The 18,594-nt window shown below is 47.8% G+C and overlaps 1 protein-coding gene across 8 annotated transcripts in view; it reads left to right on the forward strand.

The window, feature by feature from the left end:
* Positions 1 to 1,088: 1,088 nt before the first annotated feature.
* LOC143366313 (uncharacterized) overlaps positions 1,089 to 18,594 on the forward strand; it is a 350,623-nt gene continuing 333,117 nt past the window's right edge. For 4 of the 8 annotated variants that reach the window (XM_076807286.1, XM_076807292.1, XM_076807293.1 and 1 more), the window contains exon 1: positions 1,089 to 2,619. The gene's annotated coding sequence lies outside the window, so the exon portion shown is untranslated. The remainder of the gene's footprint in view (positions 2,620 to 18,594) is intronic. The other 4 variants (XM_076807288.1, XM_076807287.1, XM_076807290.1 and 1 more) reach the window with 4 other exon arrangements.

The raw sequence follows: 18,594 nt of genomic DNA on the forward strand, positions 1-18,594 counted from the left end.
CACAGTTGTTATATTTCAGAATCTATACGTATTATAGATTAAGTAACTATAAGCGTGCCTTGTAACTATTAATTTCTTGATAATTATAGTACAATATGTTAAATATATAGTTAAAGTACAATATGTACTGTCGTTTTGTCCTTTTTCCTTTATTGACTTAGTCATATTTTTATTTTATTGATATTTCTAGTGAAATAATAAACTGTGGTACGAATCAGGTTTGTTCCTAACAATTTCAACCCCATATAAACCCAATACCGCGAAAAAATAATTTTGTCCAGCCAGCATGTAGTATGCTCGAGCCACTGTGCGACGCCTCTAATAAACATCTCCGTTTGCCATGAAACTTTCACCGTGAAACGTTGAAACAGTATCTACCATACGCGCAACAAAAACCGAAGCGTTGAATTCTCGCGAAAGCGAATGAGAGTACACGGTAAAAAATTTTCCACGTGAATTCTCAGCGACGTACTCGCGCAACGATCCGATCCATGGACACTTAATTATCTAACATTGACGCGATCGATAATTAGTCTGGAATTTACTGGCACACCTAATCACCGTGTTCGCGTGGATGATCGGAGCAATGATACTTTCCCCGGCTGCAGAAATTCGTCTTCGCGCGCGGCGCGCGTCTATAGGTGGAATTCTCGGGCGCTCACAGCGTATTATCGTACCGCACGCGGTCGTTCACGAATTCGGAGTAACGAGTAAATTCCGATAAGTTACCGTCGTGTCGGAAACTTGGTGGGACGCCGGGTGGGGGGTAGGGACGAGGCACACGGCTCGGCGCGGCGACGAGCTTGTTCAGGGTGGCTCGAGGGGAGGTGGAAGAGCGGGAACGCGAGACCGAGCAGCGGGTGGACTACTATGGAGGGAGAACGCGCGGCGTGGAAGGTGGGCCGCGGAGTTCGTGAGAGGGAAGAGCAAGAGGCGAGAGGGTGGCGGCTGTGAAGCATGGCCGAGGGGAGGTAGCGCGGGAGGGACGGCATGGTTTGGTGAGCGAGGGAGGGGGGAGAGAGGAAGGAGCGCGCTATCGGCGAGCGCCTCGGTTCGGCCGAGTCGGCCGACGTCGGCCTCGATCAGCCGCTCGGCACTCAGTTCGAGTCGGACCTCCGTCGTAGTCGGATTGTGTCGTTCTGCCGCGCTGTCTTTCTCTCTCTTTCTCTCTCTCCCCCTCTCTCTTTCTCTCGTTCCCTCCCGTGGGCACGCGCGCCGCAGTGTGCGTGTGTGTGTGTGTTATGTGTGCTCCTCGTTCTCCCCTCGTGCTCCCCTTTCCCCCCCGCGACGACGACAACGAGAGTTCCGCCCAGTGAAAAAGAGAGTCGGAGGCTTTCTTTCGTGCAAACAAGACGCGCGTCCTCGACGGCTGGCGGTTGTTTATTTTCTGGTGCTCGCGGGTGTCGCGCGGTGTGTGACAGAAAACAGCGAACAACCGAAGGAAGGAGAAGGGTCCCGCGCGCGTCGCGGCCAGAAGAGGAGAGACAACGAGCCCGCGTGTTACTCGCGCCATCCGCGGCCTGGGGGCCCCCGTCGCCTTCGCCGTCGACGTCCACGTCGCCCTCGTTCGCGGCTGCGAAGAGTTTCAGTCAACGGAAGAAGAAGTAGGTTAGCCACGGTTCCCCGACCGTTTCTCCGGCAGCCTTTTACCGAGCGGCCGCGAGAGTGTGTAGCCGTAGCATCCTGACGATCGCGGTGACGTTCAACCAACGCGCACTTCTTTTACGTAACGAAAGCGCGTTAGAACGCGCGCGTGCGCTCTATATCGCGTAATCCGTGCCTCGGTTCCCTGTCCTTCTCATTTCTCCGCTGCAAGCGAGAGAATCTTCGATCATCGGCGGCAGCGGTAACGTCGCCGTGTTCTCGTGCGTGCTCGTGCTCCATCGGATCGGCCGATCGCTCGGTCGTTTTCGTCTCGTTAAAGCACAGTGGCTCTGTGGATTTCGTGCCGCGCATCGGCCGTCTCTGCCTCTCTCTCTCTATCTCTCTCTCACTCTCTCTCTCTCTCCCTATTTCGTCTGTCGCGCGCGCCCGCGCAACCATACGCCGATTCCGAGTGTGTGCCTTCGATTCTCGCGCTCCGGCTCCCTTCGATACACCGATCGATCCCGTTCGATTGCAGCCACTCGACGGGATACGACCAAGTTCACGGAGCAGAGCGCGCGTCCGCGGCAGTTCTCTCGAAATATCTGACGGGAGAGAGTGTTCGTGTCGAGTAACGTTTCGGTGATTTTCAGTAAGTGGAAGCCCCTCGTCGACTCCGGATACGATTAACCCAGGCGTTTACGGTGGCCACACGCACAGACATTTTTGGAAAGCTGGTGCTTCGCGACCGCTGCGACTCGTCTACGCCGAGTACTCTTCGTCCACGCTATCCCGTATTGTTTCAGTGGTGCTTCGTCAGGGATGTGTTCGCTGAAACCTGGAAAAGTGGTGCGACTGCCTTTTCGTTCGGTGTGTGATTCCGAGCAGTGATTACGAAAGAAAGAAAATCAGTGAAAGTTTTATCAGTGGAGTACAACCGCTACGTTCCTTCTCTCTCTGTGGATTATTGGATATATTTCTACAGCCAACCCGGCGACCCGCCGACGGAGCGCAACATCGCGGCCCACAATTTATGTGAGTAACAGAAATACTATCTTAAACGTTGCGCCCGCGATTGCGATCGATACGGGGCCTCGGTGCCCGTCGATGTCGCGAGCGATATCGGTCGGCTAGCGTTCTACAATTATCCACGGAAGCCTCGATCGTATTTACCGATCTGCCATCTTTGCCCGCGTCATGGCTTCCAAAGATTCGTTGACAAGACGAGGATAACGAACGATGTAGGCTCGAGAATCGAAAGAATCTTCGACCAAGTTGCGTCATCGACCAAAGTCGTGCGTCGCGAACGCGTTGGTGTGTTCGCATGGTGTCGTAGGAGACAGATTCGTCTACGAACATTCGACAAACATAGTCGTTCGCGAGGCTTACAGCGATCGAGACGCTTTCTGCCTCTTTTATTTTTCTCTTGTTTCGCGACCATCCGCTCAGTCGGGTCGCGCGCGCGCGTGCTCGTTTAGGGAAGAAAAAGTGTTGACGCGACGTTTTGAAATGGTTTTCGAGGTGTTAACGGGACATCGATGCTGCGGGAATAATTACTAAGTCCCTGGGTCAGTTTCGGGTTGCGGGCAAATTGAATTGGCTTCGATGCGGCTCTTGGCAGCGATCGTGGGACACGAATATTCGCTTGGTTGCCGTGAATTCCGTAACGATGACTGTTGTCTCACGAGTCCCGTGTTTGCAAACAAATTTCCCTACCGCTTTCCGCCCGGCACCGACTATCCATTAGATTTCTTTTCTTCGTAATTCCGCGTGACTTGGTTAAGTCCGACGACTTTCCACCACCGTGTATTAATCACATTAGCAATTTAATTTTTCAACGTTACGGATTCGAGTTCGTTAGTGCAGATTTCCTCGGAACAACTTCGTTTGCAATTTCTCTTAATCCCACTCGGCTAAATTCGCTCTGGCGACTTTCAATTGGCTTGCAGTTACTGTAACAACAATATAGTTTATCAGTATTATCGACTTCTTAATGTTCGAACAGAAGTCCTGCGTTTATGTTTGCCCATCGTTATCCGACGCCGGTCAAGCGATTTTAATTGTCCCTCGACGCTTAATGAGAGTTGGAGGGGCGTCGGTGCTCGTTCGAGGCGATCTATTTAAGATTCTTCGCGCGGAAATGTTATCTTATCGAGGGTGGGGGGGAGAGAATGTTTCGCCGAGGAAGCGAAACTCTGTTGGAAAAGTCGCGCAGGCGAGGCGACGGGCGTTCCAGCCTTTCCTCTCTTCGCCGTTGTTTACGTCTTGAATCGGTTCGTTGTCAAAGAATTATTACGGGCAAGTGCAATGCCATCGATGTCGGAATCGCGGCACGTTCCGCGGCAAATTGAGCCCTTGCTGTTGCTAGTGTCGAGAGTTACATACGTATCTATTTCGTTGAGTACGCGGTACATATATGGTGTACGTTTGGAGGTTAGAAACGAACACACGAGCCCCACCGGAGATTTAACTCTGCCGTCGAAGCAACGTAAACATATATTTATTGATACAGTCTTTGTAGGGTGATGCGCCACAGAAATCTTGTTTTAATACTTTCGTTTTATTGCCAATATTCCAAAGTTATTTAATTTTAGGATCCGCTTCTAATCGCGCTTGGGGTTTTGCAGCTCGTTTAGGCGAACAAGGGTAGTAACAGTTTAAATGGTCGCGTGGAACTCTTCTGTTGTGCATCCTATAAATTTATTTAATATGGGTAATGCGTGTTACCGTGTGAATAAAAGCCCCATGTGTCACTAAGTCTATAATGCATTGGGTTAATATTAATGAAAAGATATAATTCCCTCGTGTCTCGCAACTACATTAGTAATGTCTTCATTAATTACATTACCCGCTCGTCATATTCATTTATTATATCGTTATTCGTGCAAGATCTTTTAAAATTGAATTCAGCGATTTAGAATGCCGGCTCTCCGGAGAAGGACATGTTGCATGAAATATTCACGATATTTTTTAAAAACTAGTCAACTCTTTTGCCTTGGATCGTTATACATGCGCGCACAATGGCGCGGTCTCCGAGTATGTTTGAGAAATAATTGCAAATTGTTTGCGCAGACAGAGTGACGAAGGAACTGTTAGGGTTCATAGAGAAAATCACAGAAAAGATTGTTGTAAAAAAAAAAATGTACGAGGCAGGAGGGCCGCGGTGAATGGAGTTGAACACTCGCGTAGCCGTTTGAAAAGCTCGCATAGAGAACGGGATTAAATTGAAAGGTCCCGCGATACGGGGCGAAATTCCTGAAACTGTAATTAAATATGAAGGGGAACTTTTAATACGTAACTGCTTTGCGCGCAGAGCATCCCAGGGAACCGTAGTACGTACTCCCTTTTTCCTGGACAGGCTTTCGGGTAATCGGACATGTTTTAACGATGCGTTCAGACCGCTCGGATTCCTCGACATACTTTCCTCTAATTGTATTTTAATGAAGCTCGCACGCTCTTTAATCGGCATCGATTGACTTTCGAGACCGTCGAATAACAAAGCTACGAAGAGCATCGACATTCGTCTCTGGACTCGAATGAAAAACTGTGCCTTTATGCTCTGCCACCGTAATGTTGTTAATAAACAGCACTGGGCTACGATTCGAATATAATAAACAATTACATTACGATTTACAATTGCTGGCGATGATCATTAGCGAAGCACAGGAATGGCCATTGTACCGTATCGCTTCCGATAATGTAATATAAACAGGGTTGAATAATATATGTGGCCGGAGTTGTTTGTTCGAAAATTATCTTCTTCGATAAATTAAATTTAATCCAACTGGAATTTTCGTGTAGGTAAGTATGGACAACTCGATTTAAGTAGCTGTTAAATTCCAATCTGAACAAATCTAATTGTAACGCACACGCTCTACTACTTCTTTTATCGTAGGTAGAGCCGAGGACCCAATTACTGACACCTAACCAATTACTGTCACCTTAAGCTATTTTACTTAAAACAACGAATAAATAAACTATTGTTGGAATATGTACAACGATAGACTGTTACTAGAGTTAGAGTGTCAGGGACTTTAAGGACCCGGTAACTTATGAGTTTTCCTTTCTTTCGCTACAGGAGACCCAAAAGAGGGGAAAACGGTCTTCTCGACCCCTGCGCTTCTCAGTCCCAGAAAACCCTCTGAACGGATAACTTGTATCGCGCTGAAGACTATTCTTTCTATTACTTTTAGTTTAAGTTTTATACAGTTCTTATTATTATTATACTGACGTTCGACTGTGTAACTTTTATTTTCTTAAATAAATAAACATTATATTCTAACAACTATAGTATATAATCTATAGTATAGATTATAGGTTGAATTACATAATTCTTTTCGTGTATGACTTTCCAACGTTTATTTATTCGTTATTTTAAGTAAAACAGCTTAAAGTGACAGTAATTGGTTAGGTGTCAGTAATTGGGTCCTTTACCCTATACCTTGCTTTAACAGTCGAGCATCTTTTCGAAGGTTGCTAGCTTTTTCGCGATACCCTGCGAGAATCCTTTCACAAAAGCCCAGAAATGCGATTGCAAGCTTCTTTATAGCCAGCGGACGCGCTTTAACGCCGTATCGTCGACGCGCGTCGTTCAACCCCTAAGTGGCTGCACTTTGTACGGGCACCGGCGCAGGCAGAAGCCAGAACTTTGAATAATTATTCGCAAAGCGTAACCGTTTGCAAGCAAATTAATTGTGGGACGTCCTGGTAACCTCGTTACTTGTTCCTCGCGTTTTGTCTTCTTCCTCTCCCTCTCTCTCTTTCTCTCTTTCTTTTGTTCTCTCTCTCTCCGTCTCTCTCATTCTCTCTACGGTTCGCTCCAAGGATCCGCACGTGCAGATCGAGCGAGACGAGGGCCATAAAACGACGCCGTTACAGACCCTGTAAAATTATCGAATTATCAACTGCATCGTTTCTTCGTTCCGAGGTCGTGCTTTCATCGCTCATTACTTTGTGCTCGACACTGGGACAATCAAATGGCCTAATTCCCGCTTTGATGTTCCGTTTCGCGAGGCTGGGCACTGCAGAATTTATTGGCCGGCAAACACGTCACGTCGCTTGTTTCTATGTAGATTTCCGTCTCAAAGGAACCGTCCGCGGGACGTTTTGCATAAAATAGGATTTTTTTCTCGATAATTATCGGTGACTGTGGAGGTAGGTACAGTTTTCGGATGCTTCAGGGTCCATTGAAGTGGCAACGTCGAAACGAACTCGAGTAACTTAAAGATAGCTTCTGCTTCAATCCAGCTGCGTAAATTATTAATCCGAAACTGGAATTTCTTATCCGCTGTACACGCGAGTGACGTTAACCTCGCCTTTCTTCTTTTCGTCAGACAGTCATTAATTCGCAGTTCAGGCGAGAAAGAAAGGACGCTCGACACCCTTGGAATTCGAACGCACTCCCCGCGATTCTACAATTATTTCGAGCAGGCAAGCGGGTGTGCGCGCCGCGCTCCTATGCAATCGAAGATTTATCCGTGCATACGAGGCAGGATGCGAGCGATTTAACGCCGCGCCGGCGTTGCGGGCGGAGGGGTTGCTCGTTTGAAAAGCCAGCGCCGGGTCCCCATTCTCAACACCTGCCCGCAGATTGCGAGGACATTTTTCTGGCGTCTGGGAAATTTCCCTGCCCACCGTCGTCCCCTTTTCATTCACAAAAGCTCTGCAACCGGGTTCCACGAATGTTCCGCTGACCTTTGTAACCTTTTATTATACGTACACATTCCCGCACAATGGAGCACGGCTCCTTGCTCTCGCCTTCGCATATCCCCGGCGATGTTCCACGAAAAGGGGGGGGGAAAAAAAAAAAGAAATCGCTGGCTGGATGGCGAACGTTAATGGCCGCCCGTTTTCTATCTGGCTTGAATTTTGTACCGTGAAAGAGCGTCTTTTCCCTTCTCAGAGAGCTTTCGATCCGCGGGCGACATCAAAGCGACAAGGAAAATTGTTCTCGTCCTCGGCGCTGCTACCGAAGGCGCTCGTTTATTTCATCCCCGATGCTATTAACATTCATCCTCGCAACTTTCGATCCACTTATTCCTGCTACACTTCTCGCTCGTTATCGGTTTTATGGGCAATGACGTCTCTCTTTGAACGAAGCGGCGCGCCTTCGCGTAAATCGCCCGGTCTTATAATGAAACCCGCTGGAACCTTTTCGTTATTGCAAAGACACGGCAAGGGATCGTCGGGGAAGAGGCGACGGGGGGAATAGGAGGAAAATGGGAAAACTGGGGTATCTGTGTGTTCGAAAGCTTCCCTCGGAAGAGGGTTGCGAACACGCGGAGGGACGGAGAAGGAAGTATATCGATTTCGAGGCAAGGGCGAGGGTTTCCTATGACGAAGTCGCCTCCTCGCGACTCGCGGCATAAATCTCGTCGGCTTAATCCAAGCAGGCGCTGAACGCAAGACCAGGCGCTCCTTTTTCCCCGCGTGTCTCCATCCCTCGACTTATTTCTGCGCGCGAAAGTGTACGAGCCGCGTCGCGATGCTAAATTTACGGAAGGAAAGTTGACGACCTTTGTGTCCCGCTCGTGGAAAACGGCGGGAGTTCTCGCAGGGAAATCTGGTCGGATCGTCCCGCCAGGAACGAGGATTACTATTCTATTACTTAAAACTCGATCCCCGAGTTCGCTAAACTCTCCGAAAACTCTGCGAAAGAGAATCAACTGCCGCTGCACGCCGGACACTCTGAAAGACACCCTAGCAGATTCTCAGCCGTCGCTCGGCCGCTCGAACGAACGCACGAATTCCTGGCGAGCTTATTTTCTAAAAGTTCCGAGCACGCACTCTTTTAGAAAGCTCTCCCGTTTCCGCGCCGCTGCCCCATGAATTATTCAATATACTTATGATTAGGGGTTTCTTAAACATCCTGTACGTAGCAGAGAATAAGCTGAAGGCTCGGATGGTACGTGTCACGTGGGATCGCGTGTTTCTATAGACGAGATCGGCATGACTGTATCTATTAGCGTATGCATACTCGAGGAACGGGCAATGAATAGTTTCGAGGATACACTTGATCTTTGTGATCTTCAATAAAGACTACGGACAATAAACGGTATCGTTTTATGTTCTTAACATACCTACTTACGCCGCGTAGTCACGTAACGGGGTCACGATCATGAACGAACGAACCGAGGCGCGATATTCCGGCCTGAAACCTTCAATCTTTTCGCTCCACCGTCCCCGAGGAAAGAGAGCTTCACCCCCTTTGTTTCTTTCCAAGCAGAATCCCCGCGGCGCGCCAGCCATGCCTTTTACCATTACCTATTTCGATTTTCACGGGTGACGAAAGGGAATCGCGAGGGAAATGGTGCGTGTATCGCAAGGTGGATCGATGCTGGAATCGGTGTATGTACGTGTTCGGCGGAAGATCGTGGAGGGGTCATTCCACGCGAAGTCGGACACTTTTCGGAGTAATATTTCGGATTTTGGTGCAACTTGGATATGTTGTAGTCTTTAGGGGTACGTAAACATATCTCGAAGGATTTTTCGAAATGTCAAAAATTGTGGATGTTACAGCGTATGTGAAATATAGTGTTTACTATTTTTCCAAAAATTATAACTGTTCAACTAATAAACTGATAAAAATGACCTTTTGGGTGCTTACAGTGCAGATATAAGAGTACCTAATAAAAATTATTTCACTTAATAAAAATGAATGTTTGACCATTTATTTAGTAATTGTTCTAAACAAATGCAATTTTATAGTTGAAGGCAGCTTTTTAAAAATTTGGAAAAAATAGGCGGATAAAGCCCTGTTTTTCCTCTTTATGGACATGTTTTGAAAAACGTGGAGGTTTTACAATTGGCCAAATGAAAATTAATTGAATCGCTCGGGCCGAGCGGTACTCGCAGCGGCCAAGCGGCTATACCTGATATTCTTATACAGGATTCTCGAAAATGATAAGTATTTGAAAAAAACTGAAGCAGGAAAACTCTTACTGTTTTTTATATCCGACATAATACGGTATCTGAATTTTTGGTGTTCGCAATAATTTCCTTGAAACGAGGGTGACTTTTAGTTTTTTAAATGGAATGCTATATATTTGATTACCCAATATGAAAGCGACTGTCAAGACAAATTAAACCATATGGTACATTATGACCTTCAAGGCCACACAAGGTTAGGAATGAAATAAAGAAACCCTATCTACTAGATAGATAGTTCAATATATTTACTTCAAACCTTGCAGCGGTCCTCATTAATACCCTATATAAAAGTGGCAGGTATAGCCGCTTGGCCGCTGCGAGTACCGCACGGCCCGAGCGACCAGTCGAGCCGGTGTGATTTCACGCAGCGTTATCCTCCTATTTTTTCCAAATTTTTAAAAAGGCGCCTTCAACTATAAAATTGCATTTGTTTAGAACAATCACTAAATAAATGGTGACATATTCGTTTTTATTAAGTGAAATAATTTTTATTAGGTACTCTTATATCTGCACTCTAAGCACCCAAAAGGTCATTTTTATCCGTTCATTAGTTTAACAGTTATAATTTTTGGAAAAATAGTAAACACTATATTTCAAAGAGCTGTAACACCCACAATTTTTGACATTTCGAAAAATCCTTCGAGATATGTTTACATACCCCTAAAGACTACAACATATCCAAGTTGCACCAAAATCCGAAATGCTACTCCGAAAAATGTCCGACTTCGCGTGGAATGACCCGGAGGCGGTTCCTCTTTCCTCGTATCCAGTAACCTTGAGTGGCTGGTCAGGCTCTCTCGAAGGTTACCGGATCGGCTCCGCGTAAATGAATATCCGGCTAATCCATTCAGAGCCAGTGCACACCGCTCCAAGTCTGGAGGCGGTGTCCCGAAGTGAGTTCAACGTCGATTTCAACGAGACTGGAATTCGCAGGTTTCGTAGGAAATTGTTTAGGAGGCTCCGGGAAAGCGAGAAACTGAGTAACCTGATGATCCAGAAACGTTTCGACCCCACATTAAATCATACACTATAGATATACAAAACACTTCCTCCGAAATCCAAACGAAATAATTCACCCACCACTTCGCGCTGCGATACTCTTACTACAAAATCGATTACTTTTTCTTCCACCGAAATCAGAGAGGCCTCAGCCCCAAATTTGACCCAGATTATAATTGATTTGTACCCTCGATATTCGCATTTAAGGCTGCCACGAGTATTCTCCTTGGAATCGACGAGGGAAGAATAAAGAGCCTCGAACGACGTAACGTAATGACTCATGCGTATGGACAATGGAGGTTTATTGCCAGCCGATACGTACCCCCGAGTGATGCTCGCGTTTCGACTTTACCTGGTGGACCCGGGGGGGCACCGACGTCGCCACGGGACCATACATGCCACTCGGGCACCTCCGGGGTAACGGGCCGCTCGAGTTCGAATCAATAACACCGAGCGGTTACCATTTGTTTACCGATAATAGAGCGTTTATCGATCCCGACGGCCGCGATTCGAAACGTGGCCCTCCTCCCTCCGCTCGGCCCGTGCACTTTCGCGATTAAAGAGACACGCGTGTTCCACTGGATGGAACGGAATGCGTCGCCGGGCGCCGATATCGCGTAGCTAATTTACGGGGACGTGTCGCGATTGATGGCGCGGCTACGTTTCCTGCGAGGGGGACAAAGGTAGGTGGCAAGTGTCGAGGTCGAAAACACAGTCGGTCGCTGATTTTTTACAGCCTTTATGGGGGGGGATAGCGGACGGATTATCATAATGGTAGCCGGTTTCGCGAAACTTCTTTTGATCGTGCTCGGGAGAAGGAGAGAGATCGAGTGGGCGAAGGAGAGAGGAACGGGGCGAGGGCTCCCCATTGTTGAGCGTCGAGCAGATTTATGATGCGATCCACTTTGCCCTCGCTTCTCGCTTCCGGTTATTACGCGAAAGTCGAGCAAGAAAAGCCCAACTAAGATACGGGCCGGCAGTCGTGGCGGGGAGTGAGAAAAGTGGTGGGTGTTCGTAAAAGAAGGAACTCCAGTGAACGGATCCAATCCGGGATGATTCGTCTCGCGTTTTCCGTCGCGACGCCTTCAACGATCGGGGGAGAAACGGCACGCGAATCAACCGGCTTCCTCCGACGATATTTATTGATCTAATTGAGCGTTGCCGCCGTTCAGTGGCGGTCACGGATCGTCTCGAGTAGTTCCTGCACTTGTATCGTACTTATTATGAGCTGTGAATACCCTTGCGGTTCTCTGAAATCGCTGAAAAGGTTTCTGTTTGAACTTGGGGAGGTTTGGAAGTGTATTCCTAACTGCATTGCTTGGAACGAGGAGTTTTGCAAAGTTAATCGATGGAGGAAGTGCGGTATATTTGCGATACCGGTTTGTTTAAGACGAATAAAAAATTACGGCAGCGGGTGGGAACGAATAAAACTGCATAGTATCGTAGGGAAACTAATAAACTTTTATATTTCAAACTCTCAGTAATAATAAAAAAGAAAAAGTAACTGAAACTTTGGCTTAAATGAGAAATGACAGTAAGTATCGATTTCGTTAAGGTGCAGGTAATTTGGGATACCGATACTACAATTTACCTTCACTTAAAATTAATTGCTTTATGATTTAATCAGGCTTAAAAATCGTAATATAGGAATAGTCTTAGGTAAATACCTATAAATGGGCACAGCGCTGGCCGAAACCCACGCGGCGATAGCTGTTGCGCTTGAAACAAAAGCATCTTTGGACTGTTCCAAATTACCTTTACCTTCGGTATTCCGAATTGGCAACATGGCATTGAAACCTAAAATTTCATGTCACACTTTGTATTCCCGAAATTATCGCAAAACTGGCACGGAACCATAGAAGGAACATGCAAATGAGTAGATTAGGTGTTTAACTCTAAATTTTTTACATCTTTTAACCATGATTGGAACGATCGAATAGTTGCTGAAAAAGTTTCGCAGATCGACACTTTCTTATTTTGCGGATTAAGTCGAAAACGTGAAAATGGCGGTTCATCCACAAATGTCATTAGTTAACAGGTTATTAGCCCCTATTATCTGCGGTGTTACAAATTAGATAACGTTAGTAGTTTATTAGATACTTCGGTATTCCAAATTACCAACCGTATTCCAAATATGCTGCACTTCCTCTAATATTATTATTATTATTATTATTATTATTATTATAATATATACGGGATAAAGTCCCATTAGTGTACAAGAGCAGAAACAGAGAAAAAGACAAAAAGAAAAAAGAAATAGCAATACACAGCGCATACAAAAAAGCATACAATACTTAAAGTAGGTAAATGGTTCACACACTATAAATTCATACACAACGAGGTTACATAAGTTTACACAAGTTTATCAAGAACCTTGTTAAAGGAACAGGTTGATTCCGTGAAAAAATCAAGAGAATAGCCAAAAGCGTTTGCAGCATTACAAATACGATTTATCGGTTCTGAGAAACCGTGATTCAACTTATAAACCGATGAATATAACCGATTATTATTATTATTATTATTATTATTACTGAATTAAACGGGTGGACACCCTTTGGTTACACAAATGCAAGTAAATTTCTAAGGAAAAAAGTGGGAATTGCCTAAACATTCTGGGTGGAGCATTGAGTTCGAAAAGGTTCTAGTAGATCTGGGGAATCAATGAGGTGATTTAATATTTTCAAAGCAAACAGTAGGTCGAGGACACAGATCTGCGTTCCTCGAGGGTGGGTAGTCCGTAATATATATCTAATATAAAGGTTGCCGATTTCAAACTTTCCTTCCGTCACCACTGTTTACTTGTATCAATCTATTCGCGGCGATGTACACGGTTCGGCGTCCAACAAGATTACGTTAAGGTTCATTGTTACTTGCGACAATAGATCCCTGTAGACTCGCCCGCGCGTGCAGATAAGATTCTATTGAATTAGCACTCCAGTGTCTAACGCTAAGTATTTGCCAAATTCGATATCGCTGCTCTGGGGCTAGTACAGCGACCGTGGAAATGCGGGGCAAGGGGTGGGACGGTAGAAACGATGTTTGCGAGTGTTTATGCGTAAGAGGCGGCCGTAGGGACGATCAGGGACGGCTTCAAAGCGGCCGTATTGTTCGGCGAGTTTTCTGATACACGCCAGACCCAGGAGCCAGGCATCTGGCGCACAGAGCGCTCGCAAAGTTTGATTTTAGAAGATCGCGCGTAGGCCCTGCTCTCGCGCTTCGACGCTTCAAAATTGCATCGCTCGAAATACACGCTTCCAGGCATGACTTCAGCGTCGAATCACTTCCAAAATTACTCGAACCTGAGCAATCTGAAAATTATCCTCGACAGGTCTTGAAAATCTTAATCAACCGCTCCCTCCCCCTCCGTCCCGCCGCGAGCTCCCAACGGAGAGCTTTCGGAGCAAATACGGGAACGTTTTACAGATTCGAATAATATTCGAAGCGATTCGACACGCGAGAACGGTCGAGCGGATTGAAAAATTTGCAAGGGATCGAGCGTTCGTTAGTTTACAGTCGGGCGGGTCTCGTTGATTTTTAGCGTGGCGCTTATTCTGGCCAATGTATTCGCATCGCTTAATCATCGGTCGAATAGCCCGCGTTAAACACCGCACGGTCGCGTTATGCTCTCCACATCGGTTCGCATCAACGGAATCCGTGTCCCGATATTTATAATCCGTCCGAGCCGCCAGAAATAATCCGGGAATAGCGTTCAACCGTTAACTTAATTGCAATCCACCGTGTCAATCCATTAACCGTGTTTCTGCCCGTCGTTGTCGCCTCGTCTCTTTCTCCCCCTTGTCCCTATTCCTCCCCGCCGCCCCTTACCGCCCCCTGTCGCGTCGCGCGAACGCTCTCCATGCAAATTTGCTCGAACACCGTAACAGACGTTCCCCCCCCCCCCCCCCCCGCGCCGGTGAATCGTCGCCGGTCTCTGCGGAAAGCGAACGCTACCAGGACGCGTAAGCTCTCGCGTCTTGCTATCAGTTTCGAGGGATAGAGGATAATGGTGAAATAAAATGAACACGAGGCGAACGGGGACGACGCAGAAATGGAGACATCGAACCGCCAGATTTATCGCCGCCACGGGATAATGCCGTGCACGCGCCTTTCGCTCCTTTATACGCGCACGTACCGTGTATCGTACGGTTGCGACGCGTAAGACTGTACTGGGTGTCCCTTTCGACGCGACTAATCTATAAGCACCGGGGACATTCGCGGTCCTTTCCGCGGGGGGAACAGAGGATAGAGTTGTGCGAAATTACGTGCTCGAAAGGGGTATCGCTAAGATTACGATTATCGGGATTAGTGGGGAACTGTTCTTCGATTAGATTGCACGTTTCGCAGCGATATGGTATCGTAGGTGAAATTCAGACGAGTTTTATTGGCGATATTCCTATGCGGACCTTCGGGGGACATTCAAGGGGGGAACAGATCGAGGAATGATTCACGGAGGAGTTCGTACCACTTTTCGCGTGTTTTACGCTGTTAAATGGCTCGTTGAGTAGCGAAGCCATTTAAGTAGACCTCGGCGCAGCTTTCGAGGGAAGAACCGAACGAGACAGTCGATAATTGCGTCATTCACTTGGACGCGCCTCGCTAACACACGCTTCTCTGCGCCGGTTCCGCCAGAAATGCATAATCTGATCTCGGGAACTATCGCGGAGAAAAATGTACCCCATCATCGAAACAACGGTCGCCACCTTCGGCCCCCTTGGAATCGACGACCTCCGAAGATGCTCGCGATAAAGGAGACGCCTTGTAGACCGGTGGAATCCCCTGCGGAGCAGTGGGACGTCGGCTCTGCGGTGGATGTTGGACGGTTGAACAATGCTTGCTTAGCCTGCTATCCGCGTCGCCGTGATGTATTCGCGGTCTATCGTCGGGCGGAGTGTCCGTGAAAAATGGTTCCGTGAGCGGTTCGTCTCACGCGACGAAGCGGACGGCTGACGTGGCGGGACGGGAACGGAGCGGGGAAAACGAGGTCTCGCTGCTCCCCTACCCGTCGAATATACATATTTACCGTGAACCGAGCCGTTTATCGAGCGAATTGAAAAGAGTTTGCGTAAAGGATCGCCGGAGAGCACGATTAGATAGCGCCTCGAAATAGATAGCAGCACGGAGGGGGGGGCGAGGGGAAGGTAAAGGAGTTTTGAGAGCAGCCGATGCGGGCGGAAAATGGGACACCGAGCATCAGCTGTTTTATCGAGGAACTGGCAAGGTTCCTCGCGGCTGTTGGCGGTGTAATTTTTGGTTTCACGCGATCGACCGCGTGATACGCTGTTAGGGGAACCTTTTTTTTTCGCTGGACGCGATAAAGCGGCGAGGGCCTTTTCAACCCTTAGGGTGGAAACAACATGAATCACACTTGTTCCTTCCGAGTGTTGTATCTGATCGATGGTCACGATCGTTGCTACGAAATTTCGCGGCAGCTCTCTCCATCGTTGGTCTGCCGTCGATAATTGGATATCGAGTTCTGTCCGTTGACTGAGAAATCTGCTAATTTATTGTGGACTGTCGGAGTTGGAGTCGAACACGGTCCGTTTGATGCTTTATTGAGCGAGAATTGTTAAATGTTATTTCATAACGTGCTCGGGAAATTCGTAACGAGCGTAATTCCGCTGAAGCCCCCGTGAAGAATAGAGATACAGGTGCTGCTGGAAAGGATAAAGCAGCGACCATTGATATTTCCGACGGTATAATCCGGCTTGTCGGACGATCCCGAGGGTGGCGGAGAGAAGGGTCTCTCGCCGGTTCGGGTCGGGCGGCAGGGACAAACCATTGCAATAAAGGATTCGTCGACCCTGGAAAACTTTCTCAGCGGAGAGGAGGACCCGAGCACCGCAAAAATGTCGAGCGGAGCTCGCGAGGAAACCGCTTTCAATTTATAATTCCGTTATCAACTCGGATCGCTCATTCAAATTGCTCTGTTGCTCTATACGGTATAGAATACTTGAAGAATTCCACGTACCGTTGGGCAATTTTTAACATATTCAGCCTGGAATAGAATCGCTTGATTTTAGGAGACTCGGGTAACCTTCGAGCAGAATCGCATAGGTTACGGTGAAATCGAGCAGACTCGCGTGCTGTCGGCTCGCATCTTAAATTTCCAGTATTTAATTTCCATCGATCGAACGAGCCTGCTCGGTGCATTTTCACGGGGAAATCGATCTGCGCTGCACATCCACGAAGACGCGTGGATTAAAGACAAGCGAGGGACCGATATGAATAACCGAACGCGGAGACGGGAAGATTGATCGTCGTTTAGTTTTGCGAGAGACGACCGCGGATAGAATTCGGCGAGGAGGAATGCAGAAAGTGCGGTGGAAGATGAAGGCGGCCGTGGACGAGATAGAGAAGAGCAGAAGAGATTTGTTTATACGTCTGTGATACTACCGCAATTTATCACTACGCTTAAAGGGCAAAGGGAGGGGCGGGCGAGAGGGGATAAAGAGCAGAAGCCGGTGGGCCAGGGGCGAAGGGCGGAGAGGATAATCGCGGGTCCTTCGGTAAATAAGGTTATTCCTCCGTGGAGTCGGCACCCATTCCATTCTGCTCGTCGCTATCTCGACCCATCTTACCGGCTTCGTGCTCTCCCTTTTCGCTTCCTCGTCCATATTCACACTCCGGCTCCGCGGAGGGACGATTTGTTGGAATTAAGCGGTATTTCAGCGAGCCCCGCGGCTCGTCGCGACTTTCCGCCCCGGAATCTTTCTCAAATTCTAATAATCGAGAACGGCTCCCGTCCAGGCTCGTTTGCTTAAACGAGGAGCCGATCTGCGAGAGCGCGCCCCGCTGTGTTTTCATTCTCGTTCGCAGCGTCGCCGGCCGGGTAATTATTAAAATTACCCTTCGAACTTAACGTAATTGAAAGTACTCGGTATCTCGAGCTCGAGCGGCGTTCCCTTGTTTTTTTTTCTCTTCTCTTTATCCTCCTGCCAGTTCTGGTTCCAGAGCCCGAGCTTTTTGGCCGAGTGCTCTGCCGTTTGTTTTCCAGTTTAACGAGCAGTGCTTGGCCACGCGATCGGGTTCTTTGAGTCACCGTTTTTGCCTGCTTTCCATCGTCCCCAACCCGCCTCGTCCCTTTCGCTGTCCTCCCCCTCTTTCATCGATCACTTTCGTCCCTTTCTTGCCCGCCGTGCAATTGACTTAACGAACTGTCGTTCGCTCTATTATCGTGCTTTCTATTATTCCGTCTGGCGTGCTCGATATCCTCGGCGAATCATGCACAGTTCTCACGGGGATCGGTGAACCGTTCGACGATCGAACGAGCTCGGTCGTTTTACGGAGACTGCGCGCGTTTGCTTACTATTATACGCGATGCAAGGTAGCTTGATGATTTGCTCGAGTGACTTCGACATTCCGCGCGGTATCTTCGCGCCACTTGCGCATGAAATACTCCAGATTTTCACGACCCGAGCTATCGAAATCTTCAGTAGCAGGTACCTATTTCGTGGCTTCCAAGTGAAAGTTACGGTCGATCTAATTGCGATATCGGGAAAATGTCGGTAGACTTTTCCAATCAAGAATATGGCTTCCATCCGCGAGCCTGCGACTCTGAGCAGTGCACGTATGTAGCAGACACTCTTCGATTATCTGTTCTCAGGAAAAGGAATTAGTCGTTGAACCGAACAGCTCGGTTGTTAGAGCAACCTGGGCCAACAAATGAGTTCGAATCTCAATTCAGTAACTCGATCGGATGAGTTCCTTTTCTCCCCACAATTCCCAGGAGTAGGATTCCTCCTCTGCCTTTACCCTTGCCCCCAGAATCCTGCTTTTCACAGTGACCTACGACAACCACGTTCTCCAGTTAACCCTGCTCTTGTCTGCTGTACCCGTTGAGTACCTTGACCGGGGACAAGGTATCTGTGACTGGAATAGTCCGATCCATTAGTAAAGTAACGACAGATCCCTGCTCGAGTCTGCAATCGGATCAACCGAGTCCTTTCCCCTCGCGATTTTCAGAAGTGCCATTTATCCTCGTGCCTTTGCATTCGGTTGATACCCACGTTGCTTCGAGCGTTAGGCTTTACACGCAGGTCACGCCATCATCGACTACATTTCTTGGCATAGCCATTACAAGTT

The sequence above is a fragment of the Andrena cerasifolii genome, chromosome 2 (assembly GCF_050908995.1).
Source record: "Andrena cerasifolii isolate SP2316 chromosome 2, iyAndCera1_principal, whole genome shotgun sequence".
Taxonomy (NCBI): Eukaryota; Metazoa; Arthropoda; class Insecta; order Hymenoptera; family Andrenidae; genus Andrena; species Andrena cerasifolii.